Source organism: Amblyomma maculatum, chromosome 3 (assembly GCF_055883805.1).
Source record: "Amblyomma maculatum isolate TAMU_Amacu chromosome 3, ASM5588380v1, whole genome shotgun sequence".
NCBI lineage: Eukaryota > Metazoa > Arthropoda > Arachnida > Ixodida > Ixodidae > Amblyomma > Amblyomma maculatum.
Window position 1 is genome coordinate 156,535,028 of NC_139346.1, and position 20,544 is coordinate 156,555,571.

Sequence of the window (20,544 nt, forward strand, 5' to 3'; positions counted from 1 at the left end):
AGAAGCATTAATAAATAAAAACGAGTAGGAAAAATTGCCGACTTGAGGAATCGAACGTGGGCCTCCGGGTTGCGAGACGAGCACGCTAACCACTCCGCCAAGCCAGCTTTTTTTTTCATTACCAATTTTTTAAGCACACAGCATACACTCTGAATACACAACAACAAAGCAAAAAAAAAAAAAAAAAAGGAATGCTAAAAGCACTAGACACGTTCTGCCTAAAGCGCTAGATTTAAAAGGGCTTTACTGAAGCCAGCTGGTCCAGTACAGGTAGCCACTCCGGAGAACTATCTTGTGCACGCAGAATTTCTCTCAGGTATACCACGCTCTCGATGAAGTAGTGTCGAGCGGGGTGTACAACGGTTCCGGGGCAATCTGTTTCACGCAGTTCAAAATGGGGGCCTTGGGTGGGGCGACATTGAGCATTAACAAACAAAGATTACGGAACTGATACACGGTCCAGAATCAGAGTGATAAGCCTGTATGCCGGCGGCTGTTAAAAAACAACAAATACTGTTTTGAAGGTTTCGCGGCATTACTCCCCCCTTAAAAAAAAACATCGCCTCGATGTTCCAGAACAAAGAAACTTAAACATAAACACTGCAAAGTTTAAACGCCACAGATTCTTTAACGCGCGTAATATGGCTTCAGTCGTACAACATGTACAATTTCTGGGCATGCGCGTCGCCGTTGTGATGCTGACGTTCCGTCGGGAATGACCTCATAGTCCAGTGGTCCGACGCGGCGAATGATTTTGTACGGCCCAAAGTATCGACGCAACAACTTTTCACTAAGTCCGCGACGGCGAATTGGTGTCCAAACCCACACTTGGTCTCCTGGATTGTACTCTGCGTGGCGCCGTCGTAAGTTGTATCGTCGGCGGTCGGTGTGCTGTTGGTCTTTAATACGCAGCCGTGCGAGTCGTCGGGCTTCCTCTGCACGCTGCAGGTTGGCGGCGACGTCGAGGTTGTCCTCGTTGGTTACGTGCGGTAGCATTGCGTCGAGCGTCGTCGTGGGCTCCCTACCGTACACAAGCTTGAACGGGGTCGTTCTGGTCGTCTCCTGGAACCCAAGCTCAAGTTTCGCCGCGCGATGCCAGCGCCGCATTCCTGGCATGGTGGCGAAATGTGAAACGATGGGACGTCGCCGGAGCAGACGCTCCGCTAGCTTCCTGTGCACGTGCAGCGGTCGAGTTGCGCCTGGCGGTTATTTGGCGATACAAAAACGCTTCCGCTGATGCGAAACGGAGGTACTAAGTAGCATTTTGTCATGGGTAGCCACAATAGTAGGCGAAGCGCCAAAAGACGAGGCTCACGTGTGGAACTTTGCAGATTTCATTGGAAACGTTTCCACAAGACCTGTTTTCCAACCGCATGACAGCATTCTGAGAAGTCTCGCGTTCTTTGAGGAAACGAAAAGGGCCAATTTTCCCCTTCTCCATAAACTCAGAAATGTTCGACAGTTGACAAAGACGTCTTAGAGAGGCATCAAAAGAGTACAGTGGTTTAACACCATGTATACGAAGTGAAGGGGGTGGAGGATTATTCTGCTCTTCGCTCCGCGCGTGTCTTGCTTTGCCGATTTTCTGTGCTCTCTCCCTGCTTTTCGAGTGCTCTTAAAGCAACCAAATCAACAGATATCCAGCGTGCGACGTCCGCGATCGACATTGATATGTGAATGTGCCCTATGACCAAGAAAATGTCTAGGAACGAGGCCTTTTTGTGTGTCCCACTGAGCACAGAATATCTTGTAGCTGTCTTGATATGTCTATATTGGTCACATATATTTTGAGCTATCAAATACATCTACAAGACGTCGCTTGGTGCTAGTCTAGAAGACATCATCGGCAAGATGTCTGGAATCTGTCTAGTGAAGAATTTTTATGTCTTCAGCTACGCAAGACAGTTATTAGCCGGCTAACGCCAGATGTCTTCTAGAGTTCTGCTTCAGAAGTCTACCATACTTCCTAACAAGACGTTTCAGGGTCACATATGCGCCTATAGTGCAATATGTACACAATTTAACTGGACGACACTGTTCTGCATACTCTAAGTATAAATTGTCGAAGGTTTGTTCTAGCAATTTTTCAGCTTGCAAAATACTGTATCCAAAGTGCCTGCGCTTTTGAATTAAGCATGCAATTTGGGCTGTTTCCAGCATGCAGGACCAATATGGCACCAAGAAATGCTGTTTAGGCGATGGGTATCTGAACATAATGTACAAAAGCCGCTGACACCTTCATTTCTGCAGCCGATAGCCACACGCGTACTGTGTTCGACCTCACTCGGCGCAGTCCAGTCCGCCGGAAGACTCCAAACTCCGAGTGTTCACAACGACAAAGTAAGCTAGAGATGTATCCGTGTGTGATAAAAGCCAGTAGTTCGCACAGAGGAAAGATTTGCTGCGCCGATGTTAATACGGAACGCCAGCTATGCACGATCCGCCATTCCCAAACTTCGCGCGCCGTGGCCTTTTCGCACCCCTCCTCTTTACAGCGAGATAGAAAATAGTGCGCCAAAATAATTACGCAAGACGCAGGTTGTATATACCGTTTTGAAACAAATACGTCATAAGCAACAGTTACATTTTACTTGTATAGCTTGTTTTATGAAATATATTTCAGATTTCTATTGTTTTTAAAGTTATTGTATCAATGCGCTGCTCGGAGCTGGCCATTTCAAATTTTCGTCGTGTCTAGTCGTGTCTGCACGTTAGGCCGTTGGTTTGTGACTGCGTTGAAAATGTATCCCGCACAGCGGCTGCTACTTCTGGCTGCAAGGCAAGCTTCGTTGGGTGAGTAAGAAATTGTTTCTTCTAAATGAGTCACTTAATGGAGCAGTAAAGTGACTGAGTGTTTTCTTTTTACGATAAAAATGCTGCAAGGACCGTTGTTTGCATCCGCCGGCGCAGGCTGTATGGGCGAGCAAGATAGCGCGCGCGGACCGTTTAGTCAGTACGAAAGGCGGTGTTTTATGGCGCATCTATAGTTTTGTGCATGCAGGAAGGTTTTTCGCTTGTAATTCCACTCGCCGCGTTTCGTGAACTGCCATTGGCGGCGGAACCTCGCGATGTAATTCTTCAAAATGAGCTTGGCGATCCGACGTCTTTCGTTGATTGCCGCTGGTTCTAACACTTTCCCAGGAAACACAACTGAGCACGAAAGTCTGCATGCTTAGTGTGGCCTTCACTCTGCAGCAAGATACAGAAAATACGCACCGTCGAGTGGAAGCCGTGCATTGTTTCTCAGCCTGCAGAGCTTACGCGCTAAGTTATGCCGCGGTTGCGAAAAAGAAAGAGAACGATCTCAATAAGCCGCCTTAGAGGGGAGGGTAAGGTGCATTCTGGCCACAGCGACTCTCCCAACTGCTAGCAAAATACTCTCGGCCTGTTCACAGGCACAAGTTGAAACACATAGCGAGATAGGAACGGCGTACGAACATTCTGCAGTGATTTAATTTTAATAGTTCATAAAATGTTTACAGTCAGCCATTACATTGCCGTGATTAAGTGGTTTTACATTTTCATATAGTCAGAAAGCACAATTTAGTTCTTTTTAAGTTCCTGAACTGCATGCTGTGTGATGTGCTGGTGCTCTATTTGCTTTGGTCCTCAGTTTTTTTTTTTTTATTCGCGGAAATGTTTTAAGAAATTAAGCTTCAGTTGAATTGGTACAGAAAGAAATCGAAAGCAAATCTTTCAGACGGACCTCATATAACGAAAAGCCTATTATAATACACAAAAACATATCAATTTCATTTGTTTTCTTGCTTCAGGGCCAATAGACTCTTCCTATCCAGAACTGGGAAAAGAAAAGAGAGTACTGAATCATAACTTACTTTTAAGGCGTATAGAATGTAGCCATGTTATAAATGGGTTCAGTGTATGCCTTCTGGCTGTCCTCAACAACAAAGCTGTGACTCCACGCAAACCTTTTGATAGCATATGGACTCCTCCCGAAGTGAAGGTGTTTGGCATCAAAGGTGAAATACCTTCATTTAATTTCAGTTCAGTTCAGTCATGTCCGACTCTTCGTGACCCTATGGACCATGTCACGCCACGCTTTCCGGTCTCTCACTATCTTCCTAGCATCACATAACTTCCTCTGCAGTGCCTCGAGGATGCCATCTAACCATCGCGTTCGCTGCCTACCCCTTCTCCGGCGACCCTCAACCTTTTCCAGCATCAAATCTTTCTCCAGCGACTCCTCTCTTCTCATCAGATGACCAAAGTAGCTGAGCTTTAACTTTAGAATTAATTAACTTAGAATTAACTTTAGAATTTAGAATTTAATGCTCTTTTTCACATTGTGCTGTTGTGTCTGTGTTTGGTGCTCTTGTTATTTTGTGTCTGCGGGAATTTTCATGTAAACAAAACACTTACCCAACAGCTCAAGCAAGTGAGCTATGCATTCTTTTTTTTTTTTTTTTTTGCTCTGGGTGCATGCTCACTGTTTAAAATATTGCTTTCATTTGTTCTAGGAAAACCTGGTGATGCATACATACGTAGGTACCTACATATATACATGCATAGATACATACATAGGTAATGCATCCATACATAGATACATGATACATAGATTTATTTCTTCTCTACATATGTCGAATGAAACACTTAGTAAACTCAGAGGCAGGAACCTTACCCAGCATAGAAAGTGACTCTCAATAAAAAAAGAAATGTATAAATCAGGAAAATGGTGGTTCTCTTCAGGTGTGTCTGTTGGTGAAGACAAGAAAATGTTTTAGCCTTCGAGGTCATCAAGGAGTTATTAATATACATATATTATACTCAGCACTATTTTGTGCTGCTAGTGCGTGTCTTGGTTAAACATATTTCTATTGTGTACTCAGTACTCTCAACCTTATGTGACATATTTTGAGGTTAAATTCTTATCCTATGTTTTGTAGTCAGTGATTTGCTTTATTAAACTTCACAAGAAATCTTTAAAGCATTGCAACACCTTGCAGGTTGCCACCACCTCCACGGCTGCCTAGCAACTATCCTTTTCCTGTCTGTGCTGCAAACACAACTTAGCAATGAGGGCCACAGGACTGACATCTCACTGGGCAGTCGCGGGCTACTGACTGAATACACAGGTATGGTTTGACTGTGCCAAAAACTTAGAGTTGCCAACAGTGGGACTTTTTCCTTCTGTTTGGGAGCTCATATATCTAAATCGTGCTTTTGATTTTAATCCTGGCAGGTGTGACATGGAAAGCCTTCAACACCAATGAAACTTAGTTTTGCCGACGTCACAAAAGAGTGGTTGGTGTTTGCCTTGTGACAAAGACCAAGTCCACATCTAAAGGCGCTGCACAACCACCATGAACAGTGCCACAATAGCAAGCAGCTGGGATCAAGGCACCTTCTGTGCTCATTTACAACTCAAGTTTGAAGCTTTGTAATTTTGCAAAGGTAGGCCTCCAACAATTGACAGAGAGGAGCCTCCCAATCAATTGAGCCACAAAGGAATTCCCCCTTTCATGGCAGTAGGTGACAAAAAGAGGCAGTGCAGCTGGTGTTCAGTACCGATAAAGAAAAAGCTGCCCAGCCTAGTTAGCTGTGGACAAGGGCTGAAGTGGTACCAGTGTTGAGAACGATCTGATTGGCAGAAAAGCCTCCTTTGAGGGATATTCGCCCCTTCATTCTTAATTTGTAACTGACTGCAGTGGATCTGATAGCCCCGGAAGTTTTCTTTTTTTTTTTTTTTTCAATTTTCTCTGCCCTCTAGGGTTGTACAGAATAACAGATGCACAACCCATGCCAGCTCCCTCATTTTACGATGCTTTCATGCCGGAATGTTGGCAGTGGTATTCAGACCTTGTTTTTTTTTTCAATGCCTTTTCTCCATGCATAATAACAGGCTATTTAGCGTAACACAGTCGCACACAAGACAGAGGACACCATCAGCACTTACAACTGTTCAGCGGAAAGCAGCCGATATACATAGCCTACTCAGGTGATGCGCACGGGTACAAGGCAACATGGAAACAGCACCATTTTGTCAAACTATGCGTGAGAAATTTTTCTTCAGTCTCATAAGAAAAACCAATTTGCTGCTGACACAGCTGTAACCTGCTTTTTTATATGAAGGGCTTCTAGTGTTTCATGAGCCGTTACCCACAGTTTTCACAATTGGTGCAAACCCTACGGTGCAAGAGAAGTCGCTCACCTTCATTGTTAATGTCTTTTGCATGTTCCCTAAGTTGGCCATTGACGCAGAATCCTGCTTGTGCAAAATAAGATTTTTCTACATGACAGTAGAACTTTATAGACGGTGGTGCACTTTACGAAATGCTGGCCATGTCTCTTCTGACAGCCGACCTGTTTGCTTTCGTAGCTTATGTGATGGCTTAGCTGAGCAAGCTTTCAGGGAGCAGAGGATACCATCTATACATTAAACAGGTTTGAGCTGTGTCAGTGACACTTCAGCTTTTCTTTGAGGCTGAACAGATATTTCTCATACCTGCTTTGATAAGATTGGTGCTGTTTTCCTGTTGCCTTGTACATGTGCACATCAGCAGTGAAAGCTATGCATCGACTGCTTTCCCCTAAATAAACAGTTCTAGTAAGTACACGTGGTGTCTTCTTTCTTGTGTGTGTCTGTGTTATGCTAAATACCTTTTTTATTTCTGAAAACCAACTATCTCAGCAATTAACTTCCTTCTTTTTATACCAGCAGAATGTGAAGAGCAGCACCGTGTGCAATACTGAATTTTATTCTCTTTTTTTTTTTGCTGTGCCTTCTGTACTCCTCGCAAGCTGTTTGCTGCACTACAAAAGGTAAGGGCAGTTGGTGCCATCATGGCTGGTTCATGCTGCCCTTATCTTTTGTAGTGCTGCAAACAGCTTTTGATATGGAATATAGTGGTTGGTATGTACAATGACAGGGATGCGAAACTTTTGCTCCTTCCTTTTTTTTTCCTTATGGTGCCTTCTAGTGTTTCTTGTAGAGTGATGTATGACCCTTAACTGCTACCTTTTCCTTAGTACTTTTTAGTTATGATAGTAGAATGTAACTATGACAGGCATGCAGCCATTGCATTTTTTTTTCAGTGCATTCTAGTCATGCTAACAGGAACAGCAGCAGTGAAGCAGTCTTGGCTTCTTTTTTTTTGCAGTGTAGATTTTTTAATGGAATTGATGTCGTGCCTATTGCTCAAGTGTTTGTGCAGTTTCTACAAGATGTATGTATGACCAGCATTCAGTTGGTGACATGCATGCACATATAGTATGAAATGCAACACGTGATGATGGTCCTTTGTGAAAGCGCCTTTTTCTGTATACTGAAGCTTTTTCATTCGAATTTGTTGCTTTGTTTTATTTTGTACAAACATTATGCAGATAGTTCGTTCGACCACTCAACCAGTTTTGTACACTTTTGCATACCTATCCCTGTTTATTTCTAGTCATTTCCTGTTCTTGTTTGGAGTATGGATGTTGTCATTCTTTTGTAAAAAGATCATTTTAAGCTTGGAGAGAACTGCATTATTATTTTGTCATTTTCATACCACTTGTAGTGTCTAGTTTCTGTGCTTGTAACTTCGTAGCGCACTGTTGAAAAAAAAATCAAATATATGATTTACACATTTTGTTTCCTAGCACCTTTTGTAGTTATTGCCGAATCTCCCAAAGAGCACCCAACCATGGCTGTCCACCGTACAGTGTGGCATGTTTTGTAACAAAGAATGTGTACAGTTCTCACTGTTTGCAGTTTTAATGTCTGTGAGAATGAATGGCAATGTGCATCATTCTTTACATGTCATGTGTTCATGAGTTGGCTCTTTCTGGTGTTTTCTTCCTTGGTACAATATTAGGCTTCAGAGAACCACATTTTTTCATTTGCATACTGTTGCTTGTGGCTTTCCTTGCTTTTAACATGCATGAGATTAAGTTGCCTATTTGCAATGTATAATGTTGAGGAAATTAAAGAGTTCTGTAGTTTACTCATCTCATTTTCTAGCATTGGGTGCAGTTACTACCAAACTTTCTAAAGAGCACCTGATGGCCATTAACAGTGAAATGTGGCACGCTTTGTAATAAAAACATACAGTTCTCATTACTAGACAACAGTTGTAGTGCGTGAGTATTAATGATTTACAATTGTACATCAGTTTAGCTTGCATCATAACTGAATGTGTGAAAGAGCACTGTGGGTGTGTGACGGCAATGCAGCTTTAGTTGTAGTAGCATCTGGTGAGACTATTTTTTGTCTGGCAGTGGTGTTGAAAACCTCTACAAATACATAAGCATTTCAGACAGTTTTGCGAGAAATAGCAGGGAATAAATAATTTAGAGCATTGCAGGAGATTCTAGAGCTCATTTTAGACATTCAGAATCTATTTTAATGATCTCTAGATGATGACTTGCAAGACGTCTTGCAGCTTAAAAAAGTGGGTGCATTAGTTGAGCTAGAAGGCAGCTACAAGAAGTACCAAGACATATAAAAACATCTTTCATATCTTGTCAAAGCATCTTTTAAATGTCTATCAGCTGTCTTGGGTGCCACTTCAGATGTCTATAAGGTGACTTGTTTATCTTGGGCAAGATGCCTTATAGCTATCTGCTAGACTGACTTACGTTTAGTAAGTTATTTGTCTTCCAGATTTCTAGGAGATATCTTGCAAGACGTCTTGTAGCCTAAAAAAGTGGGTGCATTAGCTGAGCTACAAGATCACTACAAGAAATATCAAGACATCTGGCAATGTCTTGCATATCTTGTCGAGACATATTATATACGTTTAGTAGCCATCTCAGAGGTCTACTGAGACATCTATCGGGCATCTTGCTTGTCTTGGCAAGACAGTTTATAGCCGTCTCATAGATGGGTTGGTGTTTACTGGGTGTGTGTGTGGGGGGGGGGGGGGGGGGACATGCTTGGTTGAGCCGCTTTTACAGATTTCCGCAAATTGGCCAATAAATGAACCAACATTATTATTATTCATAACAAAAATATGTTGGAAGTGCAATACAAAAGCGATCCTAGTTATGGCTCGATTGACATTACTCGCACGGAGCACCCTATTCGCGTCACAGGTTTCGTAAATGCAAACCAAATATAAATGAAGCACAACCATTTAGTAAGAACCGAAATAAAGCACGATTGTAGTACAAGCTTGGATTTCACCTTCCTTCCCAGCCAGCGAGCCGGTTATGTCGCGTGCAGCACGCAGAGCACGCATGTGCTTTTGAGACTGCTAGCATTCGTGCCTTTGAAGAAACACCTCCTTCGGACTATAGCTTATTCTTCTACTGCAAGATTTCCTTTAGTAACGTCGTAATAATAAAAACAAAACCGTATATAGATCTCATGCTACAGGCCAAAACGATGATCGACAAGCGAGCAGCTTTATTTCAGAGTACTGGTAATACTTCCGTAGTTTTTAAACATAATATAATGTAGCGTGTGCAACAGCAGCCGCTAGGCGGCTGCTTATCGAGAGTCTCGTGCGCGGACTCGAAGTGGCCCCGTGGCGTTCGATGAAAAGAAGCTGAAGTCGACTGCTGTCACTCTATAGTGAACTAGAATATATGTCACTCGGTGCTCTGTACCTGCTCTCCTGTGCCTGCTAGACCACCCCCCTATTAAAAACCAACCTTCTGGTTACGGGCCTAAACGGCTACGTGACAATATGCGACAATATAGTTACATAGCTGACTTACCTCGAACTAAACTTCCTACGTTTTCGCTAACGTGGGAAACGCATTCACAATCAATATTTACTCATCGCCGTCTGTCGTCTGCTCTACAGTGCAGACGTGAATAAAATTTTTCTCGCCTATAATTACGTTTCCTCCATGGAAATACGCGGCAGGTTGTTCAATCATCGAGACGGAATGCAGGCGGCATGTCGCGATGCGCCTGCCGGGGCGCGTCAAGGCGCGTGCTCGTTCGAGAGAAAGCGCGTGGCGCACGTCGCGAAGGCAGCGAGCCGAACCGGCGGCGTCCCAGTGTATGTTTTCCTGCCACAGATGGCGTTGCCCATCAGGAGCCGCAGCGCCACCCAGCGATGCTTTGGGAGCCGCAAAGATCACGTACGGCAAGATGGCGTCCCAGGTCTTGTGTTCAGCGTCGACGTACATAGCGATCATGTCCGCGATCGTTTTGTTCAGGCGCTCCGTAAGGCCATTGGTCTGGGGATGGTACGCAGTTGTTCGTCGATGACTTGTATGATCGTATTCCAGGATGGCTTACGTCAACTCTGCCGTAAACGCCGTTCCTCTGTCCGTGATGAGCACTTCTGGGGCGCCATGTCGCAAGAGAATTTGTTCGACAAAAAAATTGGCGACTTCTGCCGCGGTACCATTTGGTAATGCTCTTGCTTCGGCGTAACGGGTAAGGTAGTCAGTGGCCACGATTGGTTTCGCGGCACTATTATGTATGCATAGCGTATGAAAAACGCGTATGGATGTCAGGCATGAGCCCACTCCGCCAAGCCAGCTAGATGGTTTGAAATGGACAAAGGCGCGTCTATTAATTGCGGTGTTGTCTCAGAAATGTCCCTTAGAGAAATGTATTGTGGCGTATAACAATAATTATGAGCATGTAAATTACAGAATTACAGAACACGCAGTTAAGCGAGTGGCAAATTACTTTTGCTGTACTTCCTCTTCGCTTGGCGTGCACGTAGCGCCATCATGCACGAAATAAGATAGACAGGGCATGGCCTCCGAGATCTTCATCGCGCCGGCTCGGATCGGCAACGATGTTGCCGACGAACTACGACTGCAACTTGAGGCCCACGCGTTTCGGCAAGCCTGGCTGGCAGCGCTTCAACGTCCCGGAAGGATTAATAAATAAAAATGAGTATAGCAAGTTGCTCTATGTGGGAATTCGAAGCAGAGCCTCCCTTCTCAGTGGACGCCTCAGCCGCATTGTAAGCGAAAAAACGCTGAGAATCACGTTTCAGCACAAGTAATTACCAAAAAAGTCATGCTTTGGACAAGTTAACGAGTGTTGTATCATGTGAACTACGTCTTTGTGTCACTCAAAAGCACGACAAGCAAATGAGTAGGCGGTACGAACGGGGCGCGATAACGCAATTGCGTTCCATTCTTAAAGGCGAAGCTTAAGCGTCCTCCAAAATTTTTTTTTTTAATATATATGCAAAATGAAGGAAAATATGTTTGTCAGCCCCGGTATCTGCTATCTGAAGCATCTGAACTGGGGCGGCGGAAATAAAGGGATAACGAGGAAGGGGTAGATGAAATCAGAGTTTGGTAAACAGCTTTTCATTGGCCCTTTAAATTATGCGTTGGTATAGCGCTAAGCTGAGCTTTATCAAATTGGACGGTGCAATTTTTAGCTTGAATAAGATTTGCGAACTGGATAAAGTGTGATAACATTTGTTGCAGAGTCAGAAAAAAGTGGGTGCAGGGGCCAAACTAAGCTTGCCTCATATCTCTGCCGCGGTAGCTCAGTGGCTAGAGCGTTCGACTGCTGAGCCCAAGGACGCGGGATTGAATTCCGGTCGCGGCGGCCGCTCTTCAGTGGAGGCGAAGGCAATGGGCGCCGGGTAGTCTAAATTTCCAGAGCCCTCCACTACAGCGCCCTCTATTGCCTGAAATGCTTTTTTTTTTACTGATTTATTTGTAGGAAGGGAAAGGCGCAGTAACTGCCTCGCTTGTTTTCTGTGGACACCGCAACTGCGCTGTAGAGGAAGGGAGGAAGGTGGGAGTGAAAGTGGAAAGAGGAGCCGTAGTGGAGGGCTACGGAGTAATTTCGACCACCTTGGGATCTTTAACGTGCGCTGACATCGCACAGCACACGACGCCTCTTCGTTTCGCCTCCATCGAAACGCAGCCGCCGAGGTCGGGTTCGAACCCGGGAACTCCGGCACACTAGTCGGGCGTCTTACCACTGCACCACCCCGGCGGGGCAAGCTTTGGGACGTTAAGCCCCATCATAGCCTGTTCTGGTTGGTTGGTTGGTTGGTTCATAGGAAGGGAAAGGCGCAGTATCTGTCACACTTGCTCTGTGGACACCTGAACCGCGCCGTAAGAGAAGGGATGAAGGTGGGAGTGAAATTGGATAGAGAGAAAGGGGGGCCGTGGTGGAGGGCTACGGAGTAATTTCGACCACCTGGGGATCTTTAACGTGCGCTGACATCGCACAGCACACGGACGCCACTTCGTTTCGCCTCCATCGAAACGCAGCCGCCGAGGCCGGGATTCGATCCCGGGAACTCCGGCACAGTGGTCGGGCGTCTTACCACTGCACCACTGTTCTATTTTCCGTGCCTGGTCATCGGCGCCAAGGTCAATGGCGGCCGACCGTCGTACTTTTTGTCAAGGCTGCGAGTGGCGCCTCTACCTTGAGAATTCCATGTGGCCGTGGTTGCCCTTCAGGAACCTGGCGCAGGTGTCAAGCCCACAAACTACACCACATTTCAGCACAATCCGCAGACATGTATACTTGTTCACAAGCAATATACTGCGCAGGAAGTCATACTCCCCACAACACCTCCCTTTCCGTACACGATGGTGTCGGTGCTTCCCATAAGGCTGTCTGATCCACCTATACACATTCTAAACATTTACTGCCCTCCGAAAGTTAAGAACATTACATTCAGTGAAATTTTCACACAAGCTATGCAGGGGCCGAATCCACGAAATAGTTCGCTTTGGAAGGCGTTCGCTTGGCCGTGACGTCAATTTGACGTAGGCATTGGGGGAGAAGGGTGGGATGAACGCTGGGGGCAGAGAACAGCCAATCGGCTTTGCTGGGCGGTCCCATCTCGGTTGCTCTGCCTTGGCGCGTGCCTTCTCCTCGGGAGTCGGAGGAAACGACACCCAGTTTTTCTCCGTGCCGACACGCAGGATTGCCTGAGCGACGGCCAAACTTGTCCGGCTCACCGATGACTGCCGCCTGGAAGCCTCCAGTAGCGAAGAACCGCAGCGCACCGAGTACTTTCCGCTCTGTTGTGAGCGCGTTTCCTCGTTGGGCCAAGGTGGGTTTTAGCTCTTCGCCCGCGTACAAGCCCCTTCGACAGTCTGAAGGGCCTACGGAAGGCATCGTCAGACATGTCGAAAGGATCGTCATGTGCGCGCGACCGCTGAAGCCACCGATCACATCGCTGAGCACTGCGAACAACAGCGCGGCGACGGGGGGCACGTGCGGCATGATTCTCGCGCTGAAGCGAACGCCACTTACCGAGTTCCACACACAGCGACCGAACGCGTTCGCTTTTATTTGATTGACATGTCTCGTGACGTCAACGAAATCCGTGGTCCCGCCTTCGTGAAATGGCGTCACCGCCAGCGGTGGCGGCACGCGACCAATGGAGCGAGGCGGCGAGAGAGAAAGCGAACGCGTTCCAAAGCGAACTCTTTCGTGGATTCGGCCCCAGGTGGCGGGTCGGTGATTTCAATGCTCCAAGCAGGCTCTGGAGGTATCCCCGGGATGACACACGTGGGAGGAAACTCGCTGAACTTCTTTCCACACTTGGACTGCCATATCAAACTGTCCGGTACCTCAACCCGTTACCCAGGCATGCTGTGAAACAGTTCGTGCTCTTGCTCGTTGAGTGCATGTACCAAGTCTGGTCTGCCAGGTGCGCCGCTGCTTTTTCGCGCAGTGTCCCAGGCCTTCACGAGGTACTTGCACGAGTCCGCAGGGAGGTCTGGTTTCACCTAAGCCGTGAGCAGCGTCACCTCAGCGAGCAAGACTTCATAGACATGTGGAGCAGGCCACCGATTATTTGCGAGGTTTCTGGGCGTACCATAACAGTATCGATATGAAGCCCTTTAAAGTTACAGTTGTCCTTCAGGGCATCCGAGGTCCAAAGAAGGTCCAGTCTCCCTGTGTTTGGCCTGCTATCACAGCGGGGACCTTAAACGCAGTTGGCATAGTGTTCGGTGACTGCTGTGTGCGTGTCACCACACGAATGCCCCCTTGCCAGGGTATGGCCATCATCCCGAATCAAAATCCTCCTCCCCCCGGACATCCGGGAGGAGGGGGAGGTACCGGGGATGATGTATGAATGATGACGGGCAGATAGGTTATGTGAGACCTTGAGGTGCGGTGCCTTCTGGTGCCAAACCTCCTCCCATCTGACAACGGTACCATTCACACTGACCCCGCCAACCCAACACCTCTCGGAAATTCGATTCAACGAGACACTTGCCCGGACCTCACATTTACACGCAACATATTCCATGTCGACTGACTGAATACAGAGGAACCTCTTGGTAGTAATCACTGTATAATTAACACAACAATCTACATACGTCCACTGAAACGCCCACAAACAAGCCTGTGTCCCAGACTGGACAACTTTCCGCACCTCTCTGTCTATCATAGACTCCCTCCAGTCGGGATATGACACGTGGTGCAAATCACTCACATCTGAACTGAGACAACACGAAAAGCATATACAGCTCACGGAAACGCAAACTGACGTGAATAATCACCTCCTACGTCTTTGGAAGGCCTGTCGCAGCCTCACCAAAAGATGGAGAAAACAGAAACATAACAGACGACTCAAGAAGCGCATCCTCGAACTCACACAGCAAGCCGCCGACTATGCGGCCCAGTTAGCCGACACTAACTGGGTGGACAGGTGCAACACGGCAGCACACCAGATGTCTGGCCGCAATACGTGGCGCCTGTTCCACGTTCTCATTGATCCCACGGAAACTCAGCGCCACTTACATAAGGTCATGCACAACTTCACAGGAATGACAACACAGCTAGCACACGCGCTAAGTGGCCGATACCTGTACACCACCAAGGACCCCAGGGCGGTTATGTACTCGTGTGCAGGCAAAGAGAACACGGGGCTGGACACACCGTTCCAGCTGCACGACTTGCGGGCGGCAATAGGCAAGATGAAGCGCGTAACTGCACCCGGGCGCGACAAGGTTACGGTCAAGCTTTTGGCCAACCCTCCCGACGCAGCTTATGTCGTGCTTCTCAAATACATTAATAGCATTTGGGATGGAGAAACTCCTCTCCCTCTCGACCGGAAGTCTGCTCTCGTGACCTTCATCCTGAAGGCCAGCAAACCTATTGATGTGGTGAACCTTCGCCCTATCTCCTTCACGTCTTGTGTCGGCAAACTGATGGATACGATGGTGCGTGACAGACTCCGAATGTTTTGAAACACAGCACATTTTCGCGGACACCATGTTCGGTTTCCGCCCTCATAAATCAGCACAAGATATACTTCTGCAGCTCCACCACGACATCTTAGATCCTGTCGAATGTCCCCATAACGACAAGGTAGTCCCGGCCTTAGGTCTTAGCATTTAATATCAAGCTAATCCTCGACCACCTCAGTCACACCAACTGCGGCCACAAAACCTTCAATTACATAAGACAATTTCTTACAGACCGCCAAGCCTACATACGCATACGAGATGCGGAACACGGGTATACACCATCGGCTCGAGGGGAACACCTCAAGACGCGGTATTGTCTCCCCTCCTCTTCAATTTGGCTATGCTTCATCTTCCCTTCAAATTGCCTTCTCTTGCAGGTCGCAGCAACCGTAGTCAACGAATGCGCGACATACTGCGGACTGCAGTGCGCCCCAGCTAAATCTGAATTTGTACACATACAGTCATTGCCAAAGTGTAGAACCCAAGGGGTCTGGTTCTGAGCCACTTCGTGCGGCTTGTAATGGATCTCCAGTGTTTCATATTATCTTTATGGTGAGATTTTTTGCCCTATCCCCTCCAAATTGAAGGACCTCCACTAATGCTAACACAGCGCCACTACACGGCTCGAAAGCAGACCCCCCGGGCTCTACACTTTTGACAAAGGCTGTATGTCCCTCCCCTCGAGACACAACTCAGCTTCGCATAAGCCTGCACTCGGGACCAATCCGGGAGGCCAAAGAGATCCGCGTCCTTGGCCTCTTCATACACCATCAACGCAGGGCTGACACCACCCTGGCCAAACTTCGCACGGTGGGAGACCAGGTGGGCTGTATGGTCCGCCCGGTCTCCAACAAGCGTGGTGGATTACGAAGCAAGGATGCACTGCGGCTTGCCCATGGTTTTGTAACGAGCAGAATCCTCTACTCGACTCCCTACTTATACCTGTGCAAACACGATGATGACCAATTGGAGGCCATCCACCGGAAAGTCATCAAGCGGGCTCTAGACCTTCCGGTCAGCACTTCCCCTTCTGGCCCTTGGCGTGGTGAACACCTTCCGGGAGCTTCGAGAAGCCCACTTACTCAACCAATACACGCGTCTTACACAGACCACGTCCGGTCGCCGCCTCTTGGACCGGCTACGTATCAAACACGAATACCACATTGAAGAAAGGGTGAAAGTGCCAGAACCCTGGAGACGCGCCCTCCGGGTCCGACACAAATTACCCGCAACATGTCCAAAGAAGACCACAGCGGTCGTCGCCAGGCGCGCGCGGAAGCGTTGGAGCGTAAAGCCCCTCAATAAACTAAAAGTAGCGCCAACATGTGAAGTTTGCCGCCTGCCTCCTCTCCTGCGCTCTCTTTCGTCGTTCGACCCTCTCATTGGCCGAGCGCCGTCACGTGCGCGTGCGCGCTTTTTTTTTTGCTGGGCGTGCAGCTTCCTCCTTTCCAGCGGGGCGGGCGGCGCGCGCGCGGCACATATCGCCGTGTGTTTTGCTGCCACGCGGACTGCTACTAAATCGTTCCCGCTGGCTATTTAATTTTTTTTTCAAGCATGTTGCGCTCTTTGGCCGGCGGCTGATAGAAGCACGGTGGTGAAGGCGAGTTCAACCAACGCAGACATCGCGTACAAATGGTGTCACGCACTGACGGTTGAAAACGGAACCGTTTCAGCGCAAAATATAAAAAAAAACTGCTACCACGCTTCTCAAGTTTCATGGTAGCTTACAATTCAGTCCAACCTGCAAAGAAACCACACAGACTGCAGCTTCCGCAGCCTAGTTAATTTTTTTTTCAAGCATGTTGCGCACTTTTGTCAACGGCTGACGGACTCAAGGAGGTGAAGGCGAGTTAAATCGACGCCAAAATCGTGTACGTATGGTGACACACCATGGCAGCTGAACAAGGCACCGTCTCAACGCCAAATATAAAAAAAAATAACTGCTACCTCCCTCCCCAAGTTTACCGGTAGCTCACAAGTGAATCAAAGCTGCAAAGACTCCACACGGACTGCAGCTTCCGCCGCCTATAGTTAATTTGATCTGCAAGTTGAAAATACATGAAAGACAGATGCTGCCACACTTCTCAAGTTTACCGGCAGCTCGCAATCCAGTCAACGCTGCGAAGAAACCATACACAGACTGTTCCAAAATTGTTCCTGTCCGCCGCCTAGTCACAAATTTTATAAAGCATGCCGCTGAGTGGCCAAATGTGACGAACTACGGACACACGGAGATGACGGCGAGTTGAACCAACGCCGAAATCGCGTATATGTGGTGTATGACACTCACAGCTGAAACTATTCTGGCGGGAAATCCCTGTCAACATTCGGTAATTATGTTTCAGCAGTGAGTAATATTTTAACCTGAACACATTTCGACAAAATGCAAGGCACTGGTGAGACCCGGCGCACGGCCGCCTCGATCGGCGCGCGCGCGGCGCTGATCGAGACAGCTGTGAAGGGCGCCTGCTCCGGAGAGCGCGCGCTAGTCGCGCACCCCGTAGGTGGAGCCACGGTCGAAATGCGAGAGGAGGAGCGGCGCCGCCGGAGGAGGAGAGAGGAGATGGCGCTACTTTTAGTTTATTGAGGGGCTTTATTGGAGCGACACTTTGGTAACAAACACGTGTATTATATTGACATTGCCGGCCCACACCACTGGGGGGGGGGGGGGGGGGGGGTTACGGCTGCAGTCGTACACAACACAAACACAGTTAACGGCCTAACGTTCAAAGCCTACAGCACAATGCACGCAGATAAGATTGCTATTGATCTGGCTCTCTTCCGAAGTCGAAAACCATCATCACAGACTCGCGAGGGGCCTGTCGGAACTATTCGCCGCGATATCGACCTAGAGGTGGCGCCACCGTCACACCGGTAGTGTGGATCGGCAGCCGGCGGCGCTCGCAGAAACGCACGCCGCGTAGGTCTGCTTCCGAGTCTACGGCGGGTTCGTTGGCGATGAAAACGTGTCTTCTGCAGTATTTCTGCAATATTGCAGAAAAAATCCAAGGATTTCGCCAATGCAGCAGAAGAAGAGCGGACTTAGGAAAACAAAGCACGCAACCACCAGTCTTCTAGATTTACTTTGCACGTTTCTTGCGCTGTACCGCGCTCACACGCCTAATGTTTGAGCCTGCCTAATGACAGCTTTGTTTTTCTTATCGACTTTTAAACAGTTTACGCGTGTCTCATGCGAGTGAGACCGGCGAATTTAGTGGCAAGCCGCAGATACAAGGTTCGTGCTCTGACCTGCAGTACTTTAGATTGAATCGGGAAAGCCTGGTTCATTAATCGTACTTGACTCGAGGATTAAGCAGGTTTAAATGTAGCATTGGCAGCGCACTGCATGGCGAGTTGCTTTAGTCTGAGTGCGCATCAACTCTGACCCAGACAACCACGCACAAGTATTCCCCAAAAATGAGATCACGCCGACACTATATAGGAAACGTCGCCGCACAGGAAAGCTGATTGTTCACATGTACAGCGCTGAGTGGATTGAATTTGCCGAGATGCTTTTTGCGGCCACTGTCATAGAATGTGGTAGCGTATTACTGCATGCGCCACTAACTGTAAATGATTTCCTGAAACCGAGGAAAGTATAAAGGATTTCTGATATGTGTGATGTTAATATATAACGGTAAATTAGTAGTGTAATTATTTTGTTTCGCAATGCGAATAAGTTTCACCGTGTGAGAGAACTTTGACACGCTTGACAGAATTTACAATAATCAGGGATTAATTTTCAGTAACGTTAAAGTGCAAGCTACGAATTACTCGCTGTGAAGACATCGTTATAAACTGCGCATGGGCACTGTCATGTTCTGGGAAGCAATTTTACAGGCTGAAAATTTTTTTATCAGTAAATATTTAGCAGCGACTAAATCTTATGCGAAGTAAAATATTAGGGTTGCTTCCAAAACAGATGCCGGATATAAATCTATTCGAAAGAAATGGAGGTCATCTTATCATGCGACTATAAAAATGTATTTAGTCCCGAACTAAACACTGATATTTAAGCCCGCATGAAGCTGTTTTGCTCCCCTTGTCAGAAATGACGAGTTTGCTCGGAAGACAGCACTTGGACGAAAAGGGATTATAATGACTATAATAGGCTACCAGTAAAGTACATTGATCTAGGTGTATTATGTAATACTTAGGGTAACAATTAGGTGCAGGGAATATGTTTCCCAAACATTTGAGCATTTCTCTAAAGCAAAATGTGCTCACTAAAACTTTTACGGGTGCACAGAAGCCTTCAACAAAAAATAAAAAGAAAAGAAATGCATATTGGCCCGGGTTTAACGCATGAGAGTGGCATCGGCTATGACGGATGATTGCAGAGGTTGGTTTTGGTGTCGTTTTTTTTTTTTTCATTATTAACACCACATTTACCACGTGGGATTGTTTATTGTGCAGTCAAATCCCACAGCAGAGGAACGCCTTTCGAAACGGTTGTGATTGAATCCCCCGTTCTCGAAATCAGCAGTCGAGCGTCCTTACCATTGAGACACCGCGACAGAGGTTTAAAAGCAAAAAAAAAAAAAAGTACTCACACAACTCTATCGCGCATACAGATGGCATAGTAGGCATAGAGTGGTCTGTTCAAACTGCATTCTGCTATGTGAAGCAGTCTGCGGTGGTATATCTTTTAGTAGCTGCGGTATTCCAAACAGAAACGGGAATATGCGATTTCTGAGCGTTTGCATTAACTTTTATTGACGGCAACGACCTGTTTTGCTTTGACACGGCGGTAACGACAGTACCACTTCGTTTGATACATTGCATGTCAAAGGATCTCAAGCTCCGAAGACCGCGATGGACGATGTCCTTATCCAAGCATGACATGCTCGATACGGACAAGTATATATATATTTTTTAATGAAGCGTGGGGTTTATAGACTGTTCATATTTATTTTGCAAGTGGCATATAGGTAAGCAAAAGCTCGCAGGAACCGCGAAACAAATAAAAACACTCCTGTACACGCCGCATGCGCGCGCGTAAATCACTGCGGGCTAGCACGCGACGCGAAAACGCATCCACACTGAGTAGGTTTCGCCGCTGAGCCGTAAGGTGGCGACTCTGCTCGATCTCGAGGCCAATAGGCTGGGGTGGGCTCCCCCGCTTGCCCGACGAATACTGCAATCTAGCTGCCGATACATAGACCCAACTCCACATGACCTCATTTGGGCACCCGTTCACCAGGGACTCAAGGGAAACGAACTGGCCGATCAGGCCGCCCGCGCACTCTCTCCCTGTCCTTGGAAGCCTACTCCCAATCAGACAATCTGGCCCTTACATTCAAAGACATTACCGATTACTACAAGGAGGAGCACAGGCGCTTATAAAGGACTGGATCGCGCCGGCGAGCGCCTCATCAAAATTTTTACCAATACTGCACTGTGCCCGGTGGTGCTTAAAACATTTCAACCCATCCTTTGATGGTG

At 47.3% G+C, this 20,544-nt stretch overlaps 1 long non-coding RNA gene across 1 annotated transcript; it reads left to right on the plus strand.

The window, feature by feature from the left end:
- The first annotated feature begins 2,571 nt into the window (after positions 1-2,571).
- On the plus strand, positions 2,572-7,952 carry LOC146196569 (uncharacterized). The gene is made up of 3 exons (XR_014706124.1): positions 2,572-2,793; positions 4,965-5,093; positions 5,201-7,952. It is a non-coding gene; the product is annotated as an uncharacterized LOC146196569 (long non-coding RNA).
- Positions 7,953-20,544: the final 12,592 nt, after the last annotated feature.